This window comes from Primulina eburnea, chromosome 10 (genome assembly GCF_022965805.1).
Source record: "Primulina eburnea isolate SZY01 chromosome 10, ASM2296580v1, whole genome shotgun sequence".
Lineage (NCBI taxonomy): Eukaryota > Viridiplantae > Streptophyta > Magnoliopsida > Lamiales > Gesneriaceae > Primulina > Primulina eburnea.
Genome location: NC_133110.1, coordinates 22,195,907 through 22,211,269, shown reverse-complemented (window position 1 = coordinate 22,211,269; position 15,363 = coordinate 22,195,907).

Sequence of the window (15,363 nt, the reverse complement as noted above, 5' to 3'; positions counted from 1 at the left end):
AAAAGATTCCAGTCATTCAAACCGCCAACCCTTAAAGGAATAGAAACTTCGGTTGACTGTGAGAGTTGGTTGAATGACATAGAAATGTTGTATGATTCGTTGGAGCATACAGATGAACGACGAGTTCGGCTGGTAGGACACCAGTTGCAGGACATTGCAAAGAACTGGTGGGTTACGATGAAGAGGGCCTTGGAGCATCGAGGTACGACTATTACTATGGATGTATTTAAAACTGAGTTTTATCAGAGATTTTCCCAGTGTCGTACAGGAAAGACCAGGGGGCGGAGTTTGCCAATTTGAGACAGGGTCAGCTGAACATTGAAGAATATGTGACCAAGTTCTCTACCTTGTTGAAGTTTGCTCTACATGTGGCTGAAAATGACGAAGCCGTTGCTGATCAGTTCATCAATGGCTTGAATCCCGATATCTTTACATTAGTAAACACAGGGCGACCAAATAACTTTGCTGATGCCATGAATAGAGCAAAGGGCACTGAAGCGGGCCTGATAAGGCAGAGAGGAGCTGCAGATGTTTCTCCCTCACCGAGACCACCGCAACCACCTCCCCGATTCGAGAGTGACAGTAGCAGTGGTGGAAAGAAAGACTTTCTGAAGGCTAGAGGAAAGCAGTTTAAGAAGTCAGACGGCAGTTCTTCTAGCTCTAGTGGTTCCAAACAGAGTTATACCGAGGCTTACTGTGGAACTTGTAGAGGGAGACATTCCACTGAGCAATGCCAAGGAGTACTTGGTAGTTGCCACTTCTGCAAACAACAGGGACATTTTTCCAGAGTGTGTCCATAGAGGGGTTCCCAAAGATCCCAGGGAGCCGAATCATCTGGATCAGTGGCACAGTTGAGTAGACGATCAGCTGCTGTTCATTCATTTCAGCCAGCACCATCTCAGTCACAGCAGAGGCCAGGAGGAAGCCAGACAGTTGGCCAGCCTCCTAGACAACAGGCCAGAGTATTTGCTTTGACCGAGGAGCGGGCTCAGGAAGCACCAGATGATGATGTTGCAGGTAACTGTTCTTGATATAGTTATCCTTATTTTGTATTGATAAATACGAATGCTTCCCATGCGTTTAATTTTGAAAGATTTACATTGAGTCATGCATTGCTTGTTGAGTCTTTATTTACTGTAGTGTAGCTCTTTAACGGTTGGGGAGAGTTTTTATAGCAGTGGATTCTATAAAATATTGAATACTACAGTAGGATGAGAATGAGATCGATATAGATCGTGTGGTAGCTTGTATGGTACTAGTGTTGTCTGAGTTTGGGACTGCATTACTGATATTGATATGGTGACCAAGTACAGAGCTACCCTAGATTAGTTCCAGAAGATGGTGAGAATCGAACCTGAGATGGTCAAGGGATGAATATTATACAATAAGGATTCTAGATTGAGAATTCCTTTGATAATCTTTACTATCTATGACTCGATTATTACAGAAAGGAGCAGAGGAACTCCTTATGTATTCAGTTGATTTACTGAAGTTGAGTCCATCATTGGCTGATTTACCAATGATATGAAAGTTATTGATGTTTTCCCCAAATAAGACTTCAGATCTGATTCCAGTCAGAGAGATTGATTTTAGCCTTGATTTGATATCAGAAATTGTTGAAATTTTGAATCCTGATTGAGATAGATTGCATTCAAGATGTGTTATATCTGAAGATGATATATTTGTTGATTTTAACAGAATTAAACCGTAATTAGTTGGCCGAGGTGGATATCAGTGTCAGATATTTGCGGTTTTATGAGTTTAACAGATCAGTACCGATGAGTGATTTTTTTAATCTGATTGAATCTTGCTGTCGTTCTGAATCCGTGTTTGAATCACGTAAGTAATACTGCATTGTATATGAATAACCAATCTATTGTGCCAGATGTTCCGAATTTAAAATGATAAATATTGCCAGAAGTGTGCAATAATTTATTCAGTGTGCAGTTTGATACCAGAAAAGGTATTGATAGAAATAGATGAGAGTAGATGTGGCAAAGTTGGTACTGAAATGTCTAATCACCGATAGATAAATACAGAAAGATAGAAACCAAGAGATTGGTTATACAGATTATTGATTCTGAAATAGAAATGGGAGTATATTTCTATGAGTCGGTAACGAAACTATTGAAATCTTCCTAAGACGGTATTGCGATGTGATTATGATTGTAATTGATAGAATGCTTGAATCTGCATATATTATGTGTATAGGATGATGTGACGATAAGATCAGACGATCAAGAGTTATGTTAGAAGAGTGATTAGACTGCATTGAATGCCAAAATTGACTATATCATACTATGATTTTCGGTTGATTTAGTATTTTTGGCAGAATATACCATAAACTCTTTCACCTACCGTCTATAGACTGACGAATAGTCGGGGCGAACTATCCGAATACTGGAGAATATCCAGGAACTGTAGTGTTGGATTTTAGCACTAGTTGACATGATTTATTGTCATTTGTGAATTATCGTACAACAACATCTATCAGACGAGTATTGAGATGGCCCTTTTCGAAGCTTTGTACGATAAGAAATGCAGATCCCCTCTTTATTGGGACGATATCTCTAAGGTCCCTGAGATCGGACCTGACATGATCAGAAGATATGATTGAAAAGGTAAAGCTAACTCAGAAGAAAATGAAAACAGTTCATAATAAAAAGACTGAATATTCCAACATCGGACGATGATTGTTGGTATTTGAGACCGAAGATCGAATATATCCTTGATTGGGATAAACAGATTCGATAACAGCTGATGGTGTTGAGTTGTTACAAACTGTTGGTAGATATATACGGATGTTGTATAGCCAGTATTGCGAGATTGATTCGATCAGAGTTATGTCGAGTAGTATATATTATGATATTATACTTATTGATATGAGATTGATTTCAGAATGAATTCATTGAGATGAATTTTCTAATTAAACTCTATTATACATTTTTCTGATATATCTGAATTGATGGCCTATGATTTCGGGGACGAAATCGTATCTTAGAGGGGGAGAAATGTAAGGCCCGAGAATTCGATTACCGTAATTTGAAATGATTTTGTGATAATTGATGTGATTATAGACGGAAAGGATCTGACCGGAAAAGACGAGAAAATGCATGAAAATGTGCGAGGAACAGTCGCCCTAGCGTATATGCGCGACTAGTTGGCGCGCTCATGCGCGAGTTGGGCAGAAGACCTCGCGCATATGTGCGAAGGATGTGCGCGCATATGCGCGAGCAATGCATGCGAAGTCCAGAAGACCTAGCGCATATGCGCGAATATGAGGCGCGCATATGCGCGAGCCACCGTGAAGACACGCGCCGAGACTTAGGGTCTCGCGCATATGCGCCGAAATGAGTCGCGCATATGCGCGAGACGTGCGGTAGGCACATTGAGACACTTGCCTTCTTGCATGTTCGTGTATGTAGATATATATATATGTGCATCCTAATCCTTGGAAAAAAAAGAAGGAACGAAGGGAGGAACGAAGAAAGGGAAGCACGAGAAAAGAAGAAAATCCTTACGCCTTTTGTGAGAAATCCGCTCGTCTGATTTTGAATCCGACTTTGATATTGAGTTCCTATCGACGTAGGCTACAACTGGACGTAAGTTTTGCTATGTTTTGATATGATTTGAAATTATGGTATTGTCATAATCTGATATGATCTATATATGATGTTCTTGGCATGTTAGACATCGTATAATTGAAATTGGATTGAGGAACAGATACCATATGAAATTGTTATGATTTTTAGAGTTGGTCGGATTGAGAATTGATATCAGGATTGAAGTATTATCGAGTATGAGGTGTTGTGATTGATATCTGATTGATATGATAGTGCTGGATATATTGAAATTATGGCGTTATGTTGTTAAAACAGAATTTGATTAAATTCTGATTATATCCTGTATTGATTGAGTGGTGTATTGATACCGTACCCTCGATATCGTTATTGTCAGATTGAGTATTGACAGGCTTGGGGTTCGAGACTTCGACCGGGTTAGAATATCAGAAAGAAAGGTATAAATTAATGTTGAGTTGGGATTGCACAACTCGAGTGAGGTTTGACTCGAGTTTCCCTAAATCACATACTTAGTTTATTGCATTGATATTTGTAATTGATGAGATTGATGTTTGTAGTCTATTGATTTATATCCACTGTATGTATTGACTATTGATTCGTTTAGTCATCGGTTGATTCGCCTAGTTACAGGCTGATTCGTCTGGTTTTCGGCTGATTCGCCTAGTCATCGACTGATTCGTCTGGTCATTGGCTGATTCGCCTATTCTTTGACTGATTCGTCAATTCTGTGGCCGATTCGCCCAGCCTCTGGATATATGAATTACATCGATGCCATTTAGGGATTGATTCATTCCTATCGACTGAGATTCGATATATTTATCATTATTCAGACACCGGGATCCCTAGATTAGAATTGAGTCGAGTTTGAGACGACGAGTCAGTTGAGTCGAGTTTGAGACGACGCGTCGGTTGAGTCGAGTCTGATACGAGATGTTGATTTACAGTGTTTATATCATTCATGTCTGTTGAGTTGCTACATGTTAATGATATCTTATTTATGCGTTTATATATGTTTTATATAATTGCATGTTTACATTGTTTATACTGGGATTTATTCTCACCGGAGTTATCCGGCTGTTGTCCTGTTTTGTATGTGTGCATGACAACAGGTGGTGTAGTATCCCGATGCCTAATTTGAGTTAATTATTGGATTAATTGTATTTCGGTGGGATCGGAAGGACCGAACCGGGTTCGGATCGTCCGAAGTTGGTTCGGATCGTCCGAAGTGGGTTCGGATGGACCGTTCTGTTCGGAGTCAGACGAGTCATGTCATGTCAGAGTTCGGATCGTCCGATCAGGGTTCGGATCGTCCGAAGACAGGTGGCTGGACACGTGGAAGACATGCAATGTTCGGATCGTCCGAAGTGGATCGGATCGTCCGAAGTGTACCGGATCGGAGCGTCCGAAGTGGATCGGATCGTCCGATCGTTGTCTATAAATAGAAGCGCGAGGCTTCACTTTTCACTCGCCAATTCCGAGAGTTCCAGAGCGTTTTAGTCGTTTCTGATGGGTTTCTAGTCTTTTCCCGAGGTTCGGGCACTAGCGGGGAGCTACTGGTTTTGTAGCGGAGCTGTGCTCTAGTTGGGGGCTAGCGGCATCAGTGGGCTGACTACGGACGCAGGTATAGTTCTGGGTTCCCTTTGAGATTTGGGAGTATCTATTAGTCTAGTTAAGGCTTTTAGATGTGGTTTAGTGATATGGTATCACTTGGATTGTAGGCTTGATTCTAGGGCTGATTGCTAGGATCTACTGGTTTGAGGTACGAAAGTACTATCCGAGATAGCAGGATTGAGTATGCTTTACTATGTGTTGCATGTTTATATGTTGCATTATTATCTGTCATATGATGCATGGTTTATTATGCGGCATTTGCATAATCATGTTGAGCCTGATTATCTTTGAGATAGCCTGTTGAGAGGGTGCTCAGCCCTCGTTTGTTGTGGATGGTTGGACCCCGTTGGCCGACGGTGGTCAGGTCACCGGTATATCCACAGGTTTATTTTGGTATGGGAGCCACCTCCTGGTGCGACGGCGCAGAGTGCTACATACCTTGACGTCATTTACCTGAGCAGTATTTTCGATATACCCAGATCCTGGTATCCAGTACATTTTGCATACATGCATGTCATAGTCTTGTATACTCATGCTTTCGGTACTGAGCGTTTTATGCTCACGTCCTCGGTTTATCTCTGTTTTGGACACCCTATTCGATGGGGCAGGTCTCAGGTTAGACGGTCCAGGAGGGAGTGGACAGGGAGCTGGCAGAGGTTGACCTGTAGTTGTTGGTATTTGTTCTTGGAATTTAGTTCGATCTGGTTGTTTAAGTATTTTGTACTTACAGATTCGATTGGGTTGTATTACTGTTTTTCCGCTGTTTACCTGATTCAGTTTTAAATGTTAATTTTGCATGCTTAAGTTCTGATTAGTAGGTGATTCTGGAACGGGTCACTACAGGTGGGGCTAGATCAGGGTCAAGAAGAGAATGAGATAAGACAGTTAGCGTGGAGATCCGGACTTAGGAGTATATTCGGGATTTAATCACCGCACGAAACGCTAATTAACGAATTAATTGAAACACCTAGTTTTATGCTTTATAAAATTATAGAAAATTAGGTTTAACCTTAAATAATTATTAAAAGTTTATGTTTTTAATTTGTGAATTTTATATTGATGTTTGGTTTAGTTCGAGATTAAAACGTGTTGATAAGTCTTATTTAAATATTAATTTAAAAGTCCTCGATTTATGCTAAATAAAAATATGGGAAAATTCATGTAAGCTTAAATAATTATTTGGGACATGTTAGAGTCATTGAAATGAAGGAAAAAATCAAAAACGTGAAATTTTACGTCCAGGGATAAAACGGTCTTTTTACACAAAAAATTAGTAAATGTCATGATAGTGCCCTAAATGCTAGTTTTATGATATTATGATTATTTTTAAATATTTATGAAATGTTCATATTTAAATTATGATTTTTAATTTCTAAGGGATTTTTATGATTTAAAGAAGACATTTAAAAGACATGTTGCATGCTTGGTTTCAAAAACAAAAATGTTCTGTTATGCATTATTTTTATAAAATAATGAGAATGTAAACGTTGAAGTAAGAGAAGTAATTGTGACTAATTCGATAATGTTGGAGATATCGTGAGGGTGACGGTCCCAGTGGGAGCCCGACGATCGTATTTCCATCATTACGAATATGAGGTAACGGTATGAGGTAACGGTAAGAATGGGAATATCATGAGGGGAAAAGGCCCCTGAGGGAACCCATTTATGGGAAAAGGCCCAGAGGAAATCCCGACGATCGTATTTCTGTTTGAAAGAGGATAGGCCAAGGCTTAGTTAACGGGTGAGAGTGTCGCTGATGTCCCCCGCCGCACAGTACTGCGGTTTCATGTAGATGGATCCATCGACTTTTGAGGTTTATGTCATGATGAGGAAAGTAACAATTAACGATCTGAATTCAACAAAGGAAAAAGGAAAAAGGAAAAAAACAAAAAGAAAAAAAGAAAAGGAAAAGGAAAAAATGTTTATGATCATGAAAAATGTTTATGTTATGCCATGTTGAGGAAAAAAGGAAAAAGTTAAAGTTTATGTTTGCATGTTAGGAAAAATTTATTTTTACGTAAAAGTATTTTCACTATTACGTGTGGTTTTAATTGTATTATTTGTTATAAAGATTATGGTGTGTTGAGTCTTTAAAACTCACTAGGTGTGATGGATGCAGGTGAGGTTGAGGGAGGTCTTGACGGATGATTTGACTCGGCTGAAGGTGCATACAACCCGAGGACCAGCGCTTCTACTTTTTCCGGGTTTACGATTTATGATTCAAGATTTACGTTAAAGATTTTAAGACTATTTATTTATGCTTTTTGAGAGGTTTGGTATGAACTATACTTTTCAAAGTTATTGCTTTTTAGGTTGGGCAAAAAAGTTGACGATTTCATTTTATGACTATTGCACTTGATTTTTAAAATGCTAGTTGGTTGGTGTTTTATTTTAGAAGAGTAAAATATTTTATAAAAATATTTTTATGTGGTAAATGTACATGGCCGAAAATTGAGTGTTTTAAAAAAAAATTCTAGTACCTTTAAAGCAATAAAAAGGGCAGACGTTTCAGTTGGTATCAGAGCAAAGGTCCTGTAAAGGGTTGTGCCACCATCAACGCCGGAAAGATCAGTCGTCAATCCTCAACTTGTAACTTTTTACATGCTTTATATGATTCAGTATGACGTTATGTTTAAGGTTTCATGGCAAATGATTTTTACCCTGTATGGTTGCATGACTTTGTTATGTTAAAAGATAATATGCTTCATGATTTTTATACGTGTTACGATATGAAATAAGAAATTATTTGATTTCAACGCATGTTGGCTTTGTTGTGGAATTGGATTATGTCGATTTTTTTTGGGTTTTAGTATTGACGTTTTACTTTTTGGGCTATAAGTTAATCATGAATATTATAAATATCTTTGGGACACGTAGATTTTCTTAAAAAATATTTATGATTCATGGTTACTAGTTGAATTAATTTTTGGGAATTACTCATAAGTAATAAGGATTCGAAGAGTTGCAACGACTTTGGGAATAAGAAAATATAAATTGGGATTTTAAGTTTTGATGAAAGGTAAGATTGATTATGAGAATTGATTTTGGGTTAATAAGTTTAAAATTTTTGAACCAATAGAAGGAAATTAAGAATGTCAAGAATTTATGGGTTAATTGTAGGAATTTTTTAAATTAAGGATCAATTAGGATAATTTTTGAGGAAATTAAGAATTAATTTTGCAACTATTAAGGAATTTGGGGACTAGTTTAACAATAAGTGAGAATTGAATGGGTTAAATACTAAGAATTTTTGATGATTTGGGCTCGTAAGGATATTCAGAATCTTGGGATATCATGGTTATAAGGAATGGTAATCAAGGGGTTTTAAAGATGAATCGATATTAGGCTTGAAAATCTACGCGTTATCAGATGCGTTTGGAATTTTAAGATTGAAATTTGATAAGTTGATGAAAATTTTGGGTATAAAATAAGGAAAGTAATATACGATAAGCATGGTCATTCATATTTTTATTGGGAATTGTAAGAAAAGTTGAAATTCGAGGTTGTAATAATACTAAGTTATTATGGGTCTTTTTAAGTTGCAATTCAAAAATAAGGATTTCGAAGGAAAATTTAATTGGGATGAAGGAGACGTAAGGACATTCTAGAACTTAAGTTTTATCAGAGTAGCGCAGCGGAAGCGTAGATTTTTTGGATACTAGTACTGAGTGTAAACTTTGGGTTATTAAGGATAAGCTAATTTCGAGGACGAAATTCAATTTAAGGGGGGAAGATTGTAATGCCCCGAAAATTTAAAGGTCCACGCGAACCACATGCATTTGAATTATTAAATTCTCCTGTATTTTAATTAAATATTTTAATTGCATGAATTAATTATGTTGTTCATAAATACATGTAATAGGTGTGGTTTTTACGCGTTTTATTGCATTAGTTTTAGTTGTGTTTGCATTGTGCATTCATGCATTTCATTTACTTTTTGTTCATTTTAGAGTAATCATTTGCATATCATCATGTCTCACTGTTCGGTGATGAATTTGCAGGAAAAATGATCGGAAAACAAAAAGTGGAGCAAAGTGTACAAAATAGAAGGCAATGGAAAGAAGGAGCGGTGCCCGAGCGGTAATTTTCTACCGCCCGGGGGCAAAAGATGAACAGCTGCATAACTTGACAGAAAGGTCGGCGCTCGGGCGGTACTTTTCTACCGCCCGGGCGCGAGAGATGTCTTACGAAGGACAAATTACAGAAGAGTCGGCGCTCGAGCGGTAATTTCTACCGCCCGAGCGCAAATGCCGCACATCCCAAGCAAGTTTACAGAAGGTGTGGCGCTCGAGCGGTACTTTTCTACCGCCCGAGCGCCACCTATTCTTGGAAAAATATCATGCGCGATTCCTTGCCTTATTGGAGGGAGATGGCTGATACGGAAGGGGGATTGGACGACTTTTGGAGATTATTCAGACATATTCTTCATCACTATTCAGCCACCACAAGTCTTGGAGAGCACTTTGCGCTTAGATTGAAGATTTGAATTTTTCCGGCCATCGTTCTTCGCGTTTTTCGTCACTTCTAGTATTTCTTATTTAGTTTTAGCATTTGAACTTTGTTTTGGGTATTTTCAATCATGAATTCTAGTAGCTAAACTTTAATATTTGTTGGTATTTAAGGGGATCCTACCCCAAACTTTGATTTGAATTAATTTATGTTCGATTGTTGCGTTATTCTTGATGATACTATTGTTTAATTGTGTTGTTAGAGCGTAGCTAACTTTAACGTTTTTATATTGCGAGTGAGTTCCAGAGAATAACTTGTGATAGGAACGAGTAGTATAATCCGTGGGTCTACAATTTACATAGATATATGAAATTGGATACACGCCGATAGTCATAGTACTTAGGGTCGAAAACTAGGGGATTTCACAAATCGAAATGCGATTCACTCTTGATAAATAATTAAAGACGTTTAATTACTTCATTGAGTCGAATTAGTTTGGCATAGCTCGAGAGAGTGTGTTCAGTAGAATAGGAAATCCTGTCGGAAGCCTATAATCACTATCGAACGAATTAATTAATTAACGAGGGGTAGGTGAACCGATATTCCCAACAAATTCAATTCTCATTGAATTTTACTCAACATTTTAGATATTAATTCTCATTCGTTATTCATTGAATTGTTTATTTGCACATTTATTTGAGCATAGTAGTGTTAAAACAATCAAATCCATTTTCGTCGCTAAAGGTTCAATAACTGAAAATAACAATTGTTAAATACAGTCTTCAGTGGAACGATACTCGTACTCACGTACACTATATTATAACCTGACATCGTGCACTTGCGATTATTTTGAGCATATAAAACATATTTTTATTGAGGATTCCACAATGCAAGTTTTGCTCGATCAACATGTTTAAAATATATTTTTGTACATTGTTGAATAAAAATGTATTTTTAAAGGTTATTCGAGTTGCGATCGAGGAACGGAGACCGAGGGCTGAAAAATAGAAAATGTTTTTATTGGGTAATTGTTTTTAATTATTTAAAATAAGGGTGATGCTTTTTCTTATTTTTTAAATAAAGGGGTTTTGAAGTGATTTTATACGCCGGGATGTAAATTTTATCGGTGTTGGTTTTTCAACTAAAATACGAGCTTTTTGGCAACCCGCATAATAAATTCACAAATTTATTTAAGCAAAAACCTTGGTAATATTTTATTAAATCTTAATTAAGATTAATGGGCCTAATTTAGTGGCTTAATCGGCCTAAAGCCTTGTTAGTGACTTAATTAGTATAAAATATACAAATCCCACCCCAAAACCCTACCATTGTACACGCCTCCCTCTCATTAAAATATTCAGAAACTCTCCCCACCCTAGACACGGCACACACGAAATTTGGAAGGAGAAATCAAGCAAGGTTTGGAAGAAAAGCATCCTAAGGTCTCCTACGTCAAAGTTCCTCGCATCGTCAACATTTAATCGTGCGTTTAAAACGCAAAGGCACGCCATATTCTTTCCTTCAAACATCTATCACATCATAGTATTTATTTAATTGTGTTTTTGTATGAAAAATAAGAGAACCTTCGTAATATGTTCGTTTTTGCATCAAGAAGAGTTTTTAAATCATTCATGTTGATCCAAAATTCATGTTTAACATGATCCTAAGGGGCTGTCATGATTAGGAAAGGTTTAAGGGTGGTTTATACATGTTTTAAGGAGTCCTAATCAAACAAATAAGCTGCACATTCAAACAAACATAAGCTGGAACCAACGTGGGATAAGGGAAGAGGGCCGAGAGTTTGTGTTGCCTTCATGGGTTGGATTTCCTTTCATGGGGCTTGGGGCTTTGGCCAGGGCTGGATGGGGCTCGATTATGGTCAGGGGTGAGGGCCTGGTAGAGTCCTATGGGGCCTGGGCTCGCACTAAGTTGGGTGGAGAAGAGTCCTCACGAGAAGGCACTTTTCACGAAGCTGTTCGGGAAAAATAAAAAAAATAGTGGCTCGTTGTTGGGGCTGGGGCGAACCAAGAGGGTCCTATAGGGTCCTAGGATGATAGACAGGGGTCGGGACAGGGGCTGGAGTGGTTGGGCTGGCCGCTTGTTCAGGTTGGCGTGAAGAAGCACAAGCGTGCAACTTGTGTCTTCTGGTTTCAAGTGGTTCGATGCAGGGGTTTAAGGGGTTGGGCTGGTCTGGGCATAGTCCAGGGGAGGTTAGGGTCATGAGGGGTCAAGTTGTTAAGGGCTGGAGGTGTCCTAGTTGGCAAGGAGTCCTAAGATAGGCTAGAAGGCACTCACGCACACATGCAGAATATTGGGTCAAGTTTCAGAAGGTTTTGGAGCGGGCCAAGACTGGTTTTTCGGGCTGGGCTTGGTCAGGAGGGTTCCTAGGATGGTTGGTTAGGTTTTGGCTCAAGGTGGCTTGGGCGTGGCTCGAGTAAATTTGGAGATGGATTGGTGGGTTCGATAATGTGTCAAAAACGAGATTTTTATATCTAAAATTGAATCCATGGGTCCACGGGGGTTGCTCATGACTTGGAAGGGTAGAATAAATCTTAAAAATGTTATGTTTAAAATTTGAGATCAAAATAACGAGTTTTGGATTTATTCAGGATTTAATCGCCACAGGAAACGCTAATTAACGAATTAATTGAAACAACTAGTTTTATGCTTTATAAAATAATGAAGAATTAGGTTTAAGCTTAAATAATTATTAAAAGTTTAATTTTTAATTTGGGAATTTTATATTGAGGTTTGGTTTAGTTTGGGATTAAAACGTGTTAACAAGTCTTATTTAAAGATTAATTTAAAAGTACTCGATTTAAGCTAAATAAAAATATGGAAAAATTCATGTAAGCTTAAATAATTATTTGGAACATGTTAGAGTCATTTAAATGAAGGAAAATTCAAAAACATGGAATTTTACGTCCAGGGATAAAACGATCTTTTTACACCAAAAATTAGTAAAGTCATGGCAGTGCCCTAAATGCTATTTTTATGATAGTTTATGAAATTTTCATGATTAAATTATGATTTTTAAATGTCTAAGGGATTTTTATGATTTAAGGAAGATATTTAAAAGACATGTTGCATGCTTGGTTTTTTAAAAAAAATGTTCTGTTATGCATGATTTTTATAAAGTAATGAGAATGTAAACGTTGAAGGAAGTGAAGTAATTGTGACTAATTCGATATTGTTGGAGATATCATGAGGGTGACAGTCCCAGTGGGAGCCCGACGATCGTACTTCCATCATTACGAATATGAGGTGACGATATGAGGTAACGGTAAGAATGGGAATATCGTGAGGGGAAAATGCCCTAGAGAGAACCCATTTATGGGAAAAGGCCCCAGAGGGAACCTCGACGATCGTATTTATGTTCGAAAGAGGATAGACCAATGCTTAGTTAACGGGTGAGAGTGTCGCTGATGTCCCCCGTCGCCTAGTACTACGGTTTCATGTAGATGGATCCATCGACTTTTGAGGTTTATGTCATGATGAGAAAAGTCACAATTAACGATCTTAATTCAACAAAGGAAAAAAAGAAAAAGGAAAAAGGGAAAGGAAAAAAAAATGTTTATGATCATGAAAAATGTTTATGTTATGCCATGTTGAGGAAAAAAAGAAAAAGTTAAAGTTTATGTTTGCATGTCAGGAAAAAGTTATTTTTACGTAAAAGTATTTTCATTGTTACGTGTGGTTTTATATGTATTATTAGTTATAAAGATTATGTTGTGTTGAGTCTTTAGACTCACTAGGTGTGATGGATGCAGGTGAGGTTGTGGGAGGTCTTGACAGATGATTTGGCTCGGCTGAAGGTGCACACAACTCGAGGACCAGCGCTTCTACTTTTTCCGCGTTTACGATTTATGATTCAAGATTTACGTTAAAGATTTTAAGACTATTTATTTATGCTTTTTGAGAGGTTTAATATGGGCTATACTTTTCAAACTTATTGATTTTTAGCTTGGGCAAAACAGTTGACGATTTCATTTTATGACTATGGCACTTGATTTTTAAAATGCTAGTTGGTTGGTGTTTTATTTTAAAGGAGTAAAATATTTTATAAAAATATTTTATGTGGTAAATGTACATTGCCGAAAATTGAGTTTTTTTAAAAAAAAATTCTAGTACTTTTAAAGCAATAAAAGGGCAAACGTTTCAGTTAATGGTCATCTGTTCAAGAAAATCATATGCTTGATCAGGTGATTTGGCAAATATCTTGCCACCAGCTGCTGCATCCACAGTGGCTCTTGTTTGTCCATTAAAAACATTGTAAAACAATTCAATCTGTACCCAATCTTCAAAACCATGGTTTGGACACCTCCTCAACAACTCCTTATAATGTTCGCATGCCTCATATAATTGCTCAAAGTCAGTCTGCCTAAAAGTACTTATCTCAATTTTCAACTGTGCAGATTTCGCAGGTGGAAAATATTTAGCTAGGAACTTAGTTGCTAACTCCTGCCATGTAGTGATACTCTCCAAAGGAAGCGATTGGAGCCATCCTCTTGCTTGGTCCCTAAGAGAAAAACGAAACAAGCACAATCGAATTATATCATCAGAAACACCATTTATTTTTACCGTGTCAGTGATTTTAGGGAATGTTCTGATATGTAGATGAGGATCTGCAGTAGCGGCTCCCCCAAACTGGTTATGTTGAACAATGTTTAACATGCGGGCTTGAGCTCAAAGTTGTTTTCATTAATAGTCTCTCGTGCTATCCCTGAATAATAAGCATTTAGTACAGGTCTAAAATGATCTCTGATGGGCATTGCAGGGGGTGGGTTTTCATTATCTCTGTTGTCAGTCATTGATTGAATCTCTTCTCTTCTCGCCTTTTTTAATCTTCTTGCGTCGATCTCAAGATCAAAGGTAAGCAAGTCAAGATTTTGCGATCTTTGCATGCATTGTCAAACAAAGATAAGAAACAAATCAATGTTTAATGTAATACAATAAAAACAGCTCTAAATTAAAATCTAAACTAATTTGTAACAATATTAATATAAATTTAAAATAAACATTCCCCGACAATGGTGTCAAAAACTTGTTGTGTATTCTATTGATTGCTCGCAAGCGCACGACGTCAAGTTATAGTAACATGTATTTTTGAATACAAGTGTCAATCCCACAAGGAATGTGTATATAAATGTATATCAGTGCTTGTGATTAAAATAGTCTAGACTTTATTTCGAATAATCAATTAAAAGATTTGTTTGCAAGAATAACTAAATTTAAAATGGAATTAAATTTAACTCCAAATTATAGCAAATAACAATAGGATAAAATATCTAGAGGTCCGATTTCACTCAACTGTCCACCATGTGTACTTTTTTGTAGCTATGTTATAAAAATCCTTCTTATTCATTAGCCAAGAATCATATAATTATCTACTCCCTCTCCCGAGTGTTAAGAAGATATTAGTTATCTAAAAACGGATTGCGACGTCCCCATCAACAATCTACAATTAACTAACACATCAAGCACTAGATTCTCTCTGGGCTTCGATAGTATTATAGGCCCTCCCAAACTCTATAAATATCGTTGATGTATTTTTCCCCTTTCTCGTTTATAATTTCCTCTTTCGAGTGATCAATTGTAAACGTATAAATCATTCAAATTATGGCCAATAAATTTAAAGCATTAAGATTAAAAAAATACAAATGATCAATATGAAGAATTTAAATAGCTTAATTCAAAAATTCTAACACATGGTTTCTAGTTT